We start from the raw sequence: 10,000 nt of genomic DNA, 5'->3' as shown, positions 1-10,000 counted from the left end.
ACCAATGAAATTAAAACCGAAAAAAAAAAATGCAAGGGGAATACGACATGTAATTAAGTTGGCGATTCACAAGGAATCTCAGACATCAAACTGTATATTTTTTGTTGTTTATATATAAACATATATAAACAAACATATATTGTTTGTTGTTTATTTTTGGGATATATTGAGGAATATTTAATGGAAAGGAGTCACAATCGCTTTTTGACAATGTCGAAGTGTATACGTGGCTATAGAATTTAAAGTTTTCATTGGAAATGATAGCCTCATCTGTAATTTCCTTGTTGTTAAGACGGGCTTCCGCTTTGCTCCGCTCCTCCTCTCCTCCGCTCTTCCGCTCCGGGCCCTGGAACTCCCGATCCGCGGGACTTCGGTGAATTCCGGGCCAGTTTTTTGCTCTTCTGCTCTCCTCCCCTCCTCCGCTTCTTCGCTCCCCCGCTTTGGACCCTGGAACTCTTGAACAGGGCCGGGCTTCTGCCCTCCGCCTCTCCTCTGCTCATCCGCTCCAGGCCCTGGCACTCCCTGTGATCCAGTCATTCGCATGTGCGTGCCCGGAGGTCCGGGAGCTCCACTCAAACGTCCGGGGGGGGTAAGGGTAAGGGGTTCTGTCCCCCCCCCTCGCCGCCTCTGAGAAGAGAAACATCTCCTCCACTCCTCCGCTCCTCCGCTGCGGAACCAGGTATTACCGATCCGCCGGACTCAGGCGAATTGCAGAAAGGGGTTTTGCCGTCCTCCGCTCCTCCGCTCCTCCGTTTCGGGCCCTGGAACTCCCGAACCGCTGGACACAAGCGAATCACGGTCCGGGCTTCTGCTCTCCTCCGCTCCTCACCTCATCCGCTCCAGGCCCTGGTACTCCGTGTCCGCGGGAACCCCCCCCAACCCACAAAAACAAACTCTCACACACACACAAACACACGCACACACACACACACACACACACACACACATACACACGCATACACACACACAAACACACAAACACACACAGACACACCTGAACTCATCATAGCTGTGCTAATAGCATTGGCCGAAACGTTTCCACAACCAAACCAACATTAGCTCATCCACTCATTCACATATGTGTGTGCCCGGAGGTCCGGGAGCTCCAGTCATAAGTCCGGGTGATCTATGTCCGGAAAAGGCTCACATTAGCCGCTCTAAGGGGTCCTGCTGCCCCCCAGCTTCCCGGCCTTTGAGAAGAGACACATAACTCCGCTCTTCCGCTTCTCCGCTATGGGCCCTGGTACTCCCGATCCTCCGAACTCAGGTGAATTGCGTGACGTGCTTCTGCTCTCCTATAAGCCCCTACACACTTCGAACACGGCTGTTATCACCCTGTTACTGCATTTCAATGACACCCATTTGCTTTCGATCTCAGTGTCTGCCACCGTACGCAAAAAGCGGGGGGTGGGGGGTGGGGGGGCAAAAGCGCATTCGTGCTGTAAGTAATCAGAAGTTAATAGTGTTAACGGTTTGCGAAAAATTTTTAATGCTAGACAAAAAAAGAAAATTAAAAGGATATAATTAAATAAATAGATAGAAAAATAAAATTAAAAACGAAAAAAAAAAAATTGTGAGGGGAATATAACATGTAATTAAGTTGGCGGTTCACAGGGAATCTCAGACATCAAACTGTTTTTAATTGAACATAAATAGTACACCCAAATATACAAATGTACAAATAAACATAGCAAGGTAGAACTGAATGTCAATGAAACAACCAGGCATGAGGAAGCAACGGACATGAGGACATTTGTTCTGTATGTAATGAGAAGTTAATAGTGTTACAGGTTTGTGAGAAATTTACAGTGCTAGACAAAAAACGAAATTAAAAGGAAATAATTAGATAAATAGATAGACAAATGAAATTAAAACCAAAAAAAAAAAATGCAAGGGGAATACGACATGTAATTAAGTTGGCGATTCACAAGGAATCTCAGACATCAAACTGTATATTTTTTGTTGTTTATATATAAACATATATAAACAATCATATATTGTTTGTTGTTTATTTTTGGGATATATTGAGGAATATTTAATGGAAAGGAGTCACAATCGCTTTTTGACAATGTCGAAGTGTATACGTGGCTATAGAATTTAAAGTTTTCATTAGAAATTATAGCCTCATCTGTAATTTCCTTGTTGTTAAGACGGGCTTAGCTTTGCTCCGCTCCTCCTCTCCTCCGCTCCTCCGCTCTTCCGCTCCGGGCCCTGGAACTCCCGATCCGCGGGACTTCGGTGAATTCCGGGCCAGTTTTTTGCTCTTCTGCTCTCCTCCCCTCCTCCGCTTCTTCGCTCCCCCGCTTTGGACCCTGGAACTCTTGAACAGGGCCGGGCTTCTGCCCTCCGCCTCTCCTCTGCTCATCCGCTCCAGGCCCTGGCACTCCCTGTGATCCAGTCATTCGCATGTGCGTGCCCGGAGGTCCGGGAGCTCCACTCAAACGTCCGGGGGGGATAAGGGTAAGGGGTCCTGCCCCCCCCCCCTCGCCGCCTCTGAGAAGAGAAACATCTCCTCCACTCCTCCGCTCATCCGCTGCGGAACCAGGTACTACCGATCCGCCGGACTCAGGCGAATTGCAGAAAGGGGTTTTGCTGTCCTCCGCTCCTCCGCTCCTCCGCTCCTCCGCTCCTCCGCTCCTCCGCTCCTCCGCTCCTCCGCTCCTCCGTTTCGGGCCCTGGAACTCCCGAACCGCTGGACACAAGCGAATCACGGTCCGGGCTTCTGCTCTCCTCCGCTCCTCACCTCATCCGCTCCAGGCCCTGGTACTCCGTGTCCGCGGGAACCCCCCCCAACCCACAAAAACAAACTCTCACACACACACAAACACACGCACACACACACACACACACACACACACAAACACACAAACACACACAGACACACCTGAACTCATCATCGCTGTGCTGATAGCATTGGCCGAAACGTATCCACAACCAAACCAACATTAGCTCATCCAGTCATTCACATATGTGTGTGCCCAGAGGTCCGGGAGCTCCAGTCATAACTCCGGGTGATCTCTGTCCGGAGTAGGCTCACCTTAGCCGGTCTAAGGGGTCCTGCTGCCCCCCAGCTTCCCCGCCTTTGAGAAGAGACACATAACTCCGCTCTTCCGCTTCTCCGCTATGGGCCCTGGTACTCCCGATCCTCCGAACTCAGGTGAATTGCGTGACGTGCTTCTGCTCTCCTATAAGCCCCTACACACTTCGAACACGGCTGTTATCACCCTGTTACTGCATTTCAATGACACCCATTTGCTTTCGATCTCAGTGTCTGCCTCCGTACGGAAAAAGCGGGATGGGTGGGGGGGCATAAGCGCATTCGTGCTGTAAGTAATCAGAAGTTAATAGTGTTAACGGTTTGCGAGAATTTTTTAATGCTAGACAAAAAAAGAAAATTAGAAGGATATAATTAAATAAATAGATAGAAAAATAAAATTAAAAACGAAAAAAAAAAATTGTGAGGGGAATATAACATGTAATTAAGTTGGCGGTTCACAAGGAATCTCAGACATCAAACTGTTTTTAATTGAACATAAATAGTACACCCAAATATACAAATGTACAAATAAACATAGCAAGGTAGAACTGAATGTCAATGAAACAACCAGGGATGAGGAAGCAACGGACATCAGGACATTTGTTCTGTATGTAATGAGAAGTTAATAGTGTTACAGGTTTGTGAGAAATTTACAGTGCGAGACAAAAAAAGAAATTAAAAGGAAGTAATTAAATCAATAGATAGACAAATAAGAAATTAAAACGAAAAAAAAAAAAAAAATTGCAAGGGGAATGTAACATGTAATCAAGTTGTTTTTTTTGTTTTTTTTTTTTTTTTTACCAAAAAAAAAAGGAACCTCGGACATGGGTAACTATATTTTTTTGTTTTCGGATTTTTCCATAAGTTTTAAGGATTTTTTTTTTTTTTTTTATATTTCAAAATCGTTTATGAAGACATTAAAATTTGGGGAGCATTTTTGCATTCTGTTCTTGTGAATGAAGAACTTGGCCAGGCCTAAAAGAACATTGAAACAGAGTTCATCTGTTATGTTGCTTATAAGTAAACAGAATGTTATATCATCTTTTGAGAAGGAAACTGGTGACGATGGAATGAGAAGGAGAAAAAATATATGGTCAGTGGTTTCAATGTTGTCTTCACAAAATGTACAAATATTATCTTCAAAATTAAAGCGTACCCTCGATAATTCCTTAGATGGGTAGATGTCAGTCATAATTTTGAAGTGGGTCTCTTTTGCCTTGGGGGTATGGGTAGAGTCAGATACATAGTTCGCAGCGTGGCAATCGATTCCTCATCAAATTTATTTAAAATATCCTTTTTTTTTTTTTTGACGTCCAGGGAATAAGTTTCCTGTGAAACATTTCCTAATAAAGGAGTTGCTGCGCTTTCTGTCCACAATTGAGATTCCCTGGAGTGATAGTCGGGGTAACTGTGGTTGTACGGTTCGGTGCGTCATTATATTTTTGGTCAGGAATACAAATTGTCGAGGCAGTGCGTTTCGTAACTTTAGCAACTCTAATATGGGAGGCTTGAATCTGTGTGTAGTACAGAACTGCTCATTGTCCAGAGGACTGCCAGTGTCATCCATCAAGTCAATTATTGACCATATACCTTTCTCAAAGCATTCCTTGTAAAACAGAGGTTTGTTGCCATGCAGTACATATCGATTGTTCCAAACTATTATACTGTGTGGTGAGAAATTGTGTACGTATATCATTTTCCAGTATAATAATATTTGTTTATGGAACTCTGAACATTTGACAGGAATCTTGTTGATATCCAAGTCAGAGATAAGCAGAAGACTCAGGCCGCCGACTTTGTTGAATAAGTAGTTTGGAGTACAATACCAGAAAGAACGATGAGGTTTGATCCAGGATTTCAACCAGTTCACCTTCAATGTCCCATTCAAGCAGTCCGACTCTATCACTTTCAGCCCTCCTTCACTTGTTTCTTTCACCATATGTGATTTTTCTTAGATGGTGTGGTCTGTTCCTCCAGATAAAGTTGAAATTGATTTGGTTAACAGATTTTACGAGTTGATTTGGAGCAGCATTGGAATACGCTGGGTATATACATCTGGATAAACACATCCATTTTAGTCAAATATATCCGGCCTAATATTGATAAATCTCTCTGGAGCCATATATTAGAATTAAGCTTTACTTTGATTCAGTTTAGATTCAATGTTCCTGGATTGATTTAACGTTTGGTCCTTGGATAGGAAAATGCTCAAGTATTTTATTTCTGATTTCATAGAAACATCGCTGATTTCCTTTAGTGGCGAGTCATGCAGCGCAAGAAGTTTGCATTTCTTTAAGTTTAATGACAATCCTGAAGCCTTGGAGAATGTTTTGGTTTTTTTCAGCACTTATTGGGACTTGATGTTCATTTTTCAAAACTAAGGTTGTGTCATCTGCCAGCAGGCTAATAACAATTTCTGTCCCCAACATTACTTCTGTCCCACACGTATACACACACACACACACACACACACACACACACACACACACACACACACACACACCTTAATTCCACTCTTTTATATACGCATGTCTGGAGTTCCGGGAGCTCGTTCTCAACGTTCTGGGGATAATCATAGCTGTGCTGATAGCATTGGCCGAAACGTATCCACAACCAAACCAACATTAGCTCATCCACTCATTCACATATGTGTGTGCCCAGAGGTCCGGGAGCTCCAGTCATAAGTCCGGGTGATCTATGTCCGGAGAAGACTCACATTAGCCGGTCTAAGGGGTCCTGCTGCCCCCCAGTTTCCCCGCCTTTGAGAAGAGACACATAACTCCGCTCTTCCGCTTCTCCGCTATGGGCCCTGGTACTCCCGATCCTCCGAACTCAGGTGAATTGCGTGACGTGCTTCTGCTCTCCTATAAGCCCCTACACACTTCGAACACGGCTGTTATCACCCTGTTACTGCATTTCAATGACACCCATTTGCTTTCGATCTCAGTGTCTGCCTCCGTACGGAAAAAGCGGGATGGGTGGGGGGGCATAAGCGCATTCGTGGTGTAAGTAATCAGAAGTTAATAGTGTTAACGGTTTGCGAGAAATTTTTAATGCTAGACAAAAAAAGAAAATTAAAAGGATATAATTAAATAAATAGATAGAAAAATAAAATTAAAAACGAAAAAAAAAAATTGTGAGGGGAATATAACATGTAATTAAGTTGGCGGTTCACAAGGAATCTCAGACATCAAACTGTTTTTAATTGAACATAAATAGTACACCCAAATATACAGATGTACAAATAAACATAGCAAGGTAGAACTGAATGTCAATGAAACAACCAGGGATGAGGAAGCAACGGACATCAGGACATTTGTTCTGTATGTAATGAGAAGTTAATAGTGTTACAGGTTTGTGAGAAATTTACAGTGCGAGACAAAAAAAGAAATTAAAAGGAAGTAATTAAATCAATAGATAGACAAATAAGAAATTAAAACGAAAAAAAAAAAAAAAATTGCAAGGGGAATGTAACATGTAATCAAGTTGTTTTTTTTTTTTTGTTTTTTTTTTTTACCAAAAAAAAAAGGAACCTCGGACATGGGTAACTATATTTTTTAGTTTTTGGATTTTTCCATAAGTTTTAAGGATTTTTTTTTTTTTTTTTTATATTTCAAAATCGTTTATGAAGACATTAAAATTTGGGGAGCATTTTTGCATTCTGTTCTTGTGAATGAAGAACTTGGCCAGGCCTAAAAGAACATTGACACAGAGTTCATCTGTTATGTTGCTTATAAGTAAACAGAATGTTATATCATCTTTTGAGAAGGAAACTGGTGACGATGGAATGAGAAGGAGAAAAAATATATGGTCAGTGGTTTCAATGTTGTCTTCACAAAATGTACAAATATTATCTTCAAAATTAAAGCGTACCCTCGATAATTCCTTAGATGGGTAGATGTCAGTCATAATTTTGAAGTGGGTCTCTTTTGCCTTGGGGGTATGGGTAGAGTCAGATACATGGTTCGCAGCGTGGCAATCGATTCCTCATCAAATTTATTTAAAATATCCTTTTTTTTTTTTTTGACGTCCAGGGAATAAGTTTCCTGTGAAACATTTCCTAATAAAGGAGTTGCCGCGCTTTCTGTCCACAATTGAGATTCCCTGGAGTGATAGTCGGGGTAACTGTGGTTGTACGGTTCGGTGCGTCATTATATTTTTGGTCAGGAATACAAATTGTCGAGGCAGTGCGTTTCGTAACTTTAGCAACTCTAATATGGGAGGCTTGAATCTGTGTGTAGTACAGAACTGCTCATTGTCCAGAGGACTGCCAGTGTCATCCATCAAGTCAATTATCGACCATATACCTTTCTCAAAGCATTCCTTGTAAAACAGAGGTTTGTTGCCATGCAGTACATATCGATTGTTCCAAACTATTATACTGTGTGGTGAGAAATTGTGTACGTATATCATTTTCCAGTATAATAATATTTGTTTATGGAACTCTGAACATTTGACAGGAATCTTGTTGATATCCAAGTCAGAGATAAGCAGAAGACTCAGGCCGCCGACTTTGTTGAATAAGTAGTTTGGAGTACAATACCAGAAAGAACGATGAGGTTTGATCCAGGATTTCAACCAGTTCACCTTCAATGTCCCATTCAAGCAGTCCGACTCTATCACTTTCAGCCCTCCTTCACTTGTTTCTTTCACCATATGTGATTTTTCTTAGATGGTGTGGTCTGTTCCTCCAGATAAAGTTGAAATTGATTTGGTTAACAGATTTTACGAGTTGATTTGGAGCAGCATTGGAATACGCTGGGTATATACATCTGGATAAACACATCCATTTTAGTCAAATATATCCGGCCTAATATTGATAAATCTCTCTGGAGCCATATATTAGAATTAAGCTTTACTTTGATTCAGTTTAGATTCAATGTTCCTGGATTGATTTAACGTTTGGTCCTTGGATAGGAAAATGCTCAAGTATTTTATTTCTGATTTCATGGAAACATCGCTGATTTCCTTTAGTGGCGAGTCATGCAGCGCAAGAAGTTTGCATTTCTTTAAGTTTAATGACAATCCTGAAGCCTTGGAGAATGTTTTGGTTGTTTTCGGCACTTATTGGGACTTGATGTTCATTTTTCAAAACTAAGGTTGTGTCATCTGCCAGCAGGCTAATAACAATTTCAGTCCCCAGCACGTCTAACTTTTGGATATCGTTGCTCTTTTCAACATAAACGGCTAGCATTTCGGTAGCAATTATAAATAAATAGGGTGAGATGGGGCAACCTTGGGGGATTCCCACATCAACATGGAAGCTCGGAGTGGTGCCGCTTGGCAGGGTGACACAGCTATGAATATTCTCATAGAGCCCACGGATCACATTCCTGAATATTTAACCAAATCCAAAATGTTCGAGCGTTGCTATGATAAATGGATGTTCGACCGAGTCAAAGGCTTTAGAAAAGTCCAAGAAGGATATGCGGCCATTATCTTCAATGCGATACGCCTCTAAACCCATCGCTCGCCCCGACTCGGGGAATCCTAGAGCCTACTTGCACCCCCGCCCTAACTTAACGCCCTCACTCGTGGAGCTCCCTGAGCTCCACACATCCCGGAGCATCACGCCGACTCATTCACATTTGAATGATTGTCTTTATTTTATGTCCGCTAGATAGAGGCATCCGCACATGCGCATCAGTGGAGCTTCAGGCCGGCTGAGGCATGGACTGAAAATCATAAAGACATTTGTGATGAGCTAAAAGGAAGATAAGCATATTTTTATAATAAATGTAAGAAAGAGAGGGTAATGCAGCCTCAGGGCGGCACTGGCCCGTGTCTCTCCAAGCCTGCCTTTGGGGGGGGGGGGCACGGAGCAGTGTCTCCCTGTGCCGGTCCCAAGCCCGGATAAATGCAGAGGGTTGCGTCAGGAGGGGCATCCGGCGTAAAACGTTTGCCAAAACCAAACATGCGAGTCAACCATAACTATACCATACCGGATGGGTCGCGGACCGGGTTAACAACGACCGCCATTGGTACTGATGACCTACAGGGTACTAATGGAAATCGGGCTACTGTGGGTCGAAGAACAAGAAGAAGAAGAAGAGGAGGAGTGCGTGTTCGGAAGCAGAGAGAGAGGAGGAAAGGAAAGAGCCCGGGACTGAGAGTAGGGACTTTGAATATTGGGACTATGACAGGAAAAGGTAGAGAGTTGATGGACACGATGCAGAGAAGGAAGCTGGATATACTGTGTGTCCAGGAGACCAGGTGGAAGGGTAGTAAGGCTAGAAGCTTAGGAGCAGGCTTTAAGTTATACTATTATGGTGCTGACAAGAAGAGAAATGGAGTAGGAGTCATCTTGAAGGAGGAGTTTGTAAGGAACGTCCTAGAGGTGAAAAGAATGTCAGATAGACTTATGAGTCTGAAATTGGAAATTGAAGGTGTGATGCTCAGTGTTGTTAGTGGCTATGCGCCACAGGTGGGATGTGAACCTGAAGAGAAGGAGAAGTTCTGGAATGAGTTGGATGAAGTGATGCAGAATATTCCCAGAAATGAGAGAGTGGTAATTGGTGCAGACTTCAATGGACATGTTGGTGAAGGCAATAGAGGGGATGAAGAAGTGATGGGCAGATATGGTATCCAGGATAGGAATGCAGAGGGACAGATGGTGGTAGATTTTGCAAAAGGGATGGAAATGGGTGTAGTGAATACCTTTTTCCAGAAAAAACAGGAACATAGGGTAACTTATAAGAGCGGAGGTAGGAGCACGCAGGTAGACTACATCTTGTATAGACGAGGTAACCTGAAAGAGATCGGTGACTGCAAAGTAGTTGTAGGTGGGCGTGTAGCCAGACAGCATAGGATGGCGGTTTGTGCGACGACTCTGGTGACAAGGTAGATGACGAGGACAAAGGCAGAGCAGAGGACAAAGTGGTGGAAGCTGAAAAGGGAGGAGCGTTGCACGGTTTTCAGGGAGGAGTTGAGAAAGGGTCTGGGTGGTCAGGGTGAGCTGCCAGA

This window comes from Fistularia commersonii, unplaced genomic scaffold (genome assembly GCF_037954325.1).
Source record: "Fistularia commersonii isolate RoL2024-O1a breed Wild unplaced genomic scaffold, RoL_Fcom_v1.0 HiC_scaffold_42, whole genome shotgun sequence".
NCBI classification, from domain to species: domain Eukaryota; kingdom Metazoa; phylum Chordata; class Actinopteri; order Syngnathiformes; family Fistulariidae; genus Fistularia; species Fistularia commersonii.
Note: the sequence above shows the minus strand (reverse complement) of the source record.